Source organism: Dreissena polymorpha, chromosome 6 (genome assembly GCF_020536995.1).
Source record: "Dreissena polymorpha isolate Duluth1 chromosome 6, UMN_Dpol_1.0, whole genome shotgun sequence".
In the NCBI taxonomy this organism is placed as follows: domain Eukaryota; kingdom Metazoa; phylum Mollusca; class Bivalvia; order Myida; family Dreissenidae; genus Dreissena; species Dreissena polymorpha.
The window spans coordinates 84846120-84853216 of record NC_068360.1 but is presented as its reverse complement, the minus strand read 5'-3'; positions in this window follow the sequence as shown (position 1 = coordinate 84853216).

The following is a 7097-nucleotide window of genomic DNA, read 5'->3' as shown; positions in this document are numbered from 1 at the left end:
ATCTATCTCTCTCTCTTCTCGTATCTGATATCTTGAGCAGAGATCAATCAGTCATCTCGCTCTCGCTCGCTCGAGACTCTCAGAGGAGAGAGCAGAATCAGTCGAAGAGATCTAGAGTCGATCGAAGCACGTTCATAGCTAGATGAGCTCTCTCCTCAATCTCTCGATATATCTCTCTCTCATACTCTCGTTCTCAGCAGCTCTCGATCTTCACTCTATATCATATGATAATATATATATATATATATATATATATATATATATATATATATATATATATAAATCTCTCTCTCTCTCTCTCTCTCTCTATATTATATATGCACATTTTATGTGATTTCATTCACGATTATCGTAGCAAATTCTTGGTATACGCTATACTGTTTAAGGTCAATAAGCAATGACACACAATGTATAATATAAGTTGTAATATATACTGTCCTAGCATTGCATTAACTTTATTTCGAATTAAGACCGGGGAACTTGACTTCATTCATATACACGGAAGACTAATGGTCAAAGTGTTTTAACGGAGATTTGCAATGCCGATATGACTATCTATTTGGGAAATCAATCATGAACGATTCAGTGACTCGGTCTAGCGACAAACATATTATACACAGCTGTTTACCTCTGTTAAAACTAAAACTATTCTTACAAACAATACCGTTACACAAAAGAAGCTATTTTCGTAAGATTAAAACAAGGAACAAAATTGTCACAAAACCAGGTTTTCAGTTGAAAAAAAGTCTGATAAAGGGAGACAATTCAAAATGTGTATTGTTAACCCCCTTGTGTAAAATTGACTTTGATTTCAATTAGAAAAAAAAGTCTGATAAAGAGAGACAACTCAAAATCAAAATGTGCATTGTTACTAATTGTTCATAGTTGCATAGTTGTTTCAAAATCAATCTATTTTTAGTTGTGGCGACCTTGAACTTGGAGATATTTACGTTATTCTTCGCGCGACACACGATAGTGAACAAATGTGCCAAATGATTTAAAAATGTCACAATGAATGACATAGTAATGGCCCAGACAAGCTCATTTTTTTGCCATTTTTTACCTTCAAACTCAAATTGTGACCTTGACCTTGGAAATATCGACGTGATTCTTTCGCGAGACACACCCGTCTAATAATGGTGAACAAATGTGACAAATGATTTTAAAATTTCACAATGAATCACACAATTAATCACAAAGTTTATGGCCCCGGACAAGCTCATTTATGGCCATTTTTGACCTTCAAACTCAAATTGTGACCTTGATCTGGAGATAGCGAAAGTAAGTATCTTTCGCGCAACACACCGTCTAATAATGGTGAACAAATGTGCCCAAATTATTTCAAATCTGACAATGAACGACAAAGTTATGGCCCGGACAAGCTCATTTATGACCATGTTTGACTTTCAATCTCAAATTGTGATCTTGACCTTGGATATATCGACGTATTTCTTTCGCGCGACACACCGTCTAATGATGGTGAACAAATGTGCCAGATGTGTAAAATCTGACAATGAACGACAAAGTTATGGCCCGGACAAGCTTGTTCCGCCCGCCAAACCCGCCAGCCCGCCAGCCCGCCCCGCCGACATCGCCAATCTAATGACCAGTTTTTTCCTTCGGAAATCCTGGTTAAGAAAAACATTGTAGATCCATGAACGTTTATTCAAAAGGTTATCGTGCCAACGACACTAAATAAACATCCACGTTCATTATATTTGCTCCAAAATATTATATTATTAAAAAACACTTAAAAAACACGAAATGCGGAACCAAACTCCATACCAATAATTCGATCTAAGACCTTTGTAATGCAGAAGAAACATGCGCAATAACATCATCGTGCGGACCTTACGTCACATGATATGTGTGTTTTATTTGATAGGTACAATGTGCATCTATAAATGTAAGGGATCTAACATATTGTCGTAAAATATGGCATTGCTTGCAAAGCAATGATAGGTATGCCTCAGTTAATATTTGATACATTTTTATTTTAATGAGGGATGTTTAATGCTATTTTTTTTTCTCTTGATACAGTTTCTGGGCAGTTTTTGAAGATATTGAGTTCACCACAATCGATTCGACAATTATTATACATTAATGTCGTTGCATAACGAAACGAAAGAGATACCGCGTGCGTGTTGATCTCGCCATCAGACAATGCGACCATCCTATTCATCTTACGAAACCCGTCTATGTGACTTACCTTAGATCCACATAAAGGCACACGCTCTGAATGTTGTATTTTTTTCATATGACAAACCAGAAGGTTAAAAGATTGACCCAATGTGATGTGCGATTTATAAAATAGGTAGATGCAAATAACCATTGGATTGTCAGTATAAGAGAAACAGTTGACTATGTTGGTTACTTCAATTTACATGGGCAAATTAAACCGGTATAATCACTTTACGTTAGTCATAGTATTTTCAATTTTTCAACGCATTACGATACATAACGTTGTTATAAACATATATTCTGTAGACTAATGTGTCTGTGTATCATTTTTACATTTTGTTATATACAATCATATAAGCTGCTTCAGAATAATATTATGCATGAGATTCTATTAAAATTGATAAAATAATAGTTAAAGTTACCACGATAAAACTCAGTCATAACATTACACATCAATTGATGTTTCAATAACGAGTCATCCACTCAGTAGAGGACGGGCCACCTGTACCCTAGGTCCCCCCCTAGTGGGATTTTATGACACCTATATCATTGTAAAGCTTAATGTATCCCCATTGAATGCCACTTGTTGGATGACAAACGGACGCTGGATAAGCCTACATCATGCGATTGATTATCTCCCCCCTGATGTGAAAATATCACGCTTTATTTTCATTTGTACACAAGAGATTATCGAGTCCAAATGAAAAATTCTCAACATATATTGCTTAATCTAATTATATTGTGAGTTGATGTGTATATTTGAAAGGAAAAAATAACTCTGAGCTAAACATTACAAGAATTAAGTCCCTTTAATTGTAGAAATACTTCAAAATTGGCCTTTAAAAATAAATAAAATTTCACTGTTTTCATGCATTTGAATTTTGATTTTTTTTTTCACAGAAAGTACTGGAAATAACTATGTAGATAGTACCAGAATCCAAAAACACTTAAAGGTATCTTTCTTTGAATTCTAGTTACTTTCAATATGAGTGTTATATGTGACTGCGTTCATTCACTATTTGAATTTACTGCACTATTGCTGATGATTGGAGATGGCGATTGAAATAAACACAAATAATTGATTTATTTTGGGTAAACTTTCTGTCTTTGGAAAATGTTAGCAAATAGTTGTCGGTAATGGAACTCCATACCTCACATTTAGAGTGATTTTCACGACAGATATTTTTTGCAAACCGTTCACAGTTTCCGTTTCCAGTGTCAACAACGTGTCGTCTGCTGGAGATAATCATGTTATTCTTAGAAATAACATTACAGTCGATGTAAGTAGCTTTTATTCGTTTAGTAGTCTTTTTAGTTACATGGTCCATCTAAATTCCGCTACTTCGAGCGGTCCAGATCGCTATATTTGATCTAAAATTGACAACAAACTTTCTTGACGGAAAAAAAAAAATATTGTTTTGCGTAGGAATGAGGATATTGTTGGATATAAACTGTTAGAGTAGTTTGAATGACCTCAGTTTAAATTTACATAGGATATAATTCATGTAAGTGTATAAACAATTATCACAATCTGTTAATATGAAGCTAAGTATTCATTATAAAAAAACTATGGAAACACATTTGGGTCATATTTCAGAAGACATATTATGGTATACTGCCAAAACCCAACAAAATGTATATGCTTTCAATTGTTGTAGATTATGTGATGTTAAAAGATTATAATTGATTAACCTGTGTTCTTTCTTTACCAGATTATGAGTGTACACGTTATTGTATGTTTTCAGGCTACAAGAACCAGATACCATGGGCAAGGAACGTCCAGTTAGAATTAAAAGATCAAGCAAGAGAAAATCAGGATCAGCTAAAAATGTTGGCGAAAAGATATGCATTATACACTTTAGACAAAACAAATCTGACACCACTATTAAACCTTTGACTGACAAAACATTTGAAAAGATTAAGAGTGTTGTGACTGAAAGACAGGCTTCAGATGATGAACTCATTCGCCTAGATGACATTTGTTCTTTAGTTCCTGAAAAGGTTAATCAAGATATTCATGGCGTACATAGATGGTGTTACCAAAGCTTTACAAATTCATCTAGCTATCTCAAGAGGAAATCCTGCGATGAATCCAAAATTCAGTATCCTAGTGCATCAAAACGGTCTAGAGTATCCGAAAAATCAACACTCTTTCCATACGAGGTGTATATTTTGTGGAAAAGTACGCAAGTCGATCAAAGGAAAGGAAGAACAGCTTACTAAATGTCTCACTGCTACAGCTGAAAATAGTATAAAGGATGCTGCTGATCGAAAGCGTGATGAGAATTTATTATGTAAAATCAGAAATGTAGATCTCATCGCAAAAGAGGTATGCTACCATTCGACTTGCAGGAAAGCGTACACCAGAGCACGGGAAAGTTTAGAGGAAAGTGCTATTGACGACGGTCTCACCAAAGCTCATGCTAATGCTTTTACGTACATATGTGATTACGTAAAGCAATCTATGTTAAAGGCGGGAAATGTAATGCGTATGACGATGTACGCGAAAAGTACTTGCAGTTCATGATGGATAACAGCCCGGAGTTCTATAACCCATCATACAAAACTGATAAACTAAAGAATAAACTGCTACGAGAATTTCAAGGTCAAATTCAGTTTTGGCAACCAAATTATAGGAGTGAGCTTGTCTACTCTAGCAACATCTTAAAAGGTCAGGCTGTAGAGACAGCATTCGAATTGGCAGCATCCGATGAACGTGTTGTTGAAGATTGCGCCATGATGCTTAGACGCAATATATTGGACTTTAAGGAGGGACAATCATTCAGTGAATGGCCACCAAGGGCATCAAACTTATTGTCAATGTCAAAAAACATGCCTTGTTTATTGGAACATTTTCTTACGGTGCTTTTGTGTGGTAAAATGACTCGACTGTGTCGAATAAGACCCAGAGACTTGTTAATTCGTTTGGACAAGACCTTTGTCACGCAGTCACCAATGGAAGACTCAAATTGCCAAAACATCTTTTGCTTGGAATGACTTTGCGGCATATGACGGGTAGTGCTGAGATTCTAACTCTCATGAATCATTTTGGACATTGTCAATCCTACTCCCAAATACTAGAATTAGAAACGGCCATGTGCAACAGCACTGTTGGAAGGGAGAGAATAGTATCCCAGCACCGATATCACCAACTAACAATATTATTACCCATTTATGCTGGGATAACTTCGACCTGAATGAGGAGACTCCATCCGGATCTGGAACTACTCACACTGCACATGGGATTGTCATTCAAGAGAAAGCAGACGACGAAGTTGCAGATGATCCAAGTGAATCCTTGACGCAACCTGCCAAGATAACACGAACTAGATCAGTGGATTATCAACCAGAAAATATCCCAGAATGTTTTCTGTCCAACAAGGCTGAACCAGTTATCAACACATCAAGTATTGCAGTTGGTGAATGCGAGACAGTCGAACTAGCATCAGCGTCAGACTTTGCTTGGTTCATGTGTAGGAAAATTTTACTTCATGACAAACAGTTAGTGCCTAGCTGGTCTGGATGGGTGTCATTAACCACAGGAACGGAACATTTGAGACAGTCCGTTGTTGAATACCTGCCTCCCGTGAATGCTCCTATGACAGAAAATGCTACAGTGCAGAAAGTGCTCCAGGAATCACAAAAAGTATCCGAGGTCGTTGGTCAGAAGTATACATTTGTGACATTTGATTTAGCTGTGGCCAAGAAAGCATACTCTATCACATGGCAGAACCCTGCAATGTATAAAGAGACAATTATTCACCTGGGTGCTTTTCACACACTTGCTTCATATCTTGGGGCTCTTGGGAAACGTTTACGAGGCAGTGGATTCTCAGAAATAGTTATTGAATCGGGTATCTGTGCTAGTGGTTCTTTGGAACAAGTTTTGAATGGGAAACACTACAACAGAGCAATGAGAGTCCATAAGTTGACCTTAGAGGCTTTGGAAAGGCTCCTGTTTGTGGAATTTGTTGCACGTTCTTTCGTTGATGGTGATTATCAGCTTTACGAGACAGCGATAGCGAGTATGCAACAATTAGCCGAATGTCCAGATCATGACAAACTCGCTGAAATGCTCACATATGTCGATTTTGTACAATTCTACCAGAAATATCTGGAATTCAAAGATAATGTGAGACAAGGTCATCTAGGCAAAACAGCCCAGTTCTGGATCGACTACATTGACAAAGTATGGCTCATCCTCATCTTCCTGCGTGCAACAAAGGAGAATGATCTCGACCTTTACGTTACATGTATCCAAAAGATGTGCCCACTGTTCTTTGCGAATGATCACCAGAATTATGCGAAGTACCTGTCAGTGTACTATTTGACATTGATAAATTTAGAGTCAACGCATCCAGGGGCAAGAGACCTTCTCAAACAGAATGGATTCAGTGTCAGCAGGTCAGACATCCCGGGTACAAGGAACGCCGTGGACATCACAATCGAACAGACTATAAACCGACATGCCAAATCAAGAGGAGGAATCATAGGATTTAGCAGAAACTTTGCAGCATACCACAGATGGTGCATGACGAGACATCTTCGTGCTAGCTATGTAGAGGCGACATATGAACTTGCCGAGATGTCAACCACAGATGTCGACAGACACAAGGATAATAGGCAAGCAAACAAAACTGCATCTGAGAGAGACGTACAAAAGGTTTTGACATCGATTGAAAACTTTGTTAATCCCTTCTGTGTTGACAATAAAGATGCACTGTATTGTATATCATCAGGTTCACCGCTGGAAAAGAATCTGAACAGAATATACTGGAGGCTAACAAGATTGGTCATCAAGCACATACGAAGTTTGTGAATGAGCGCTTGGTAGAAAAAACAATCAGTTTCTATACACCACTGCGTAAACAGAAATTGAAAACCTTTGATGACAAAAAGAAACGGAAGAAACTGAC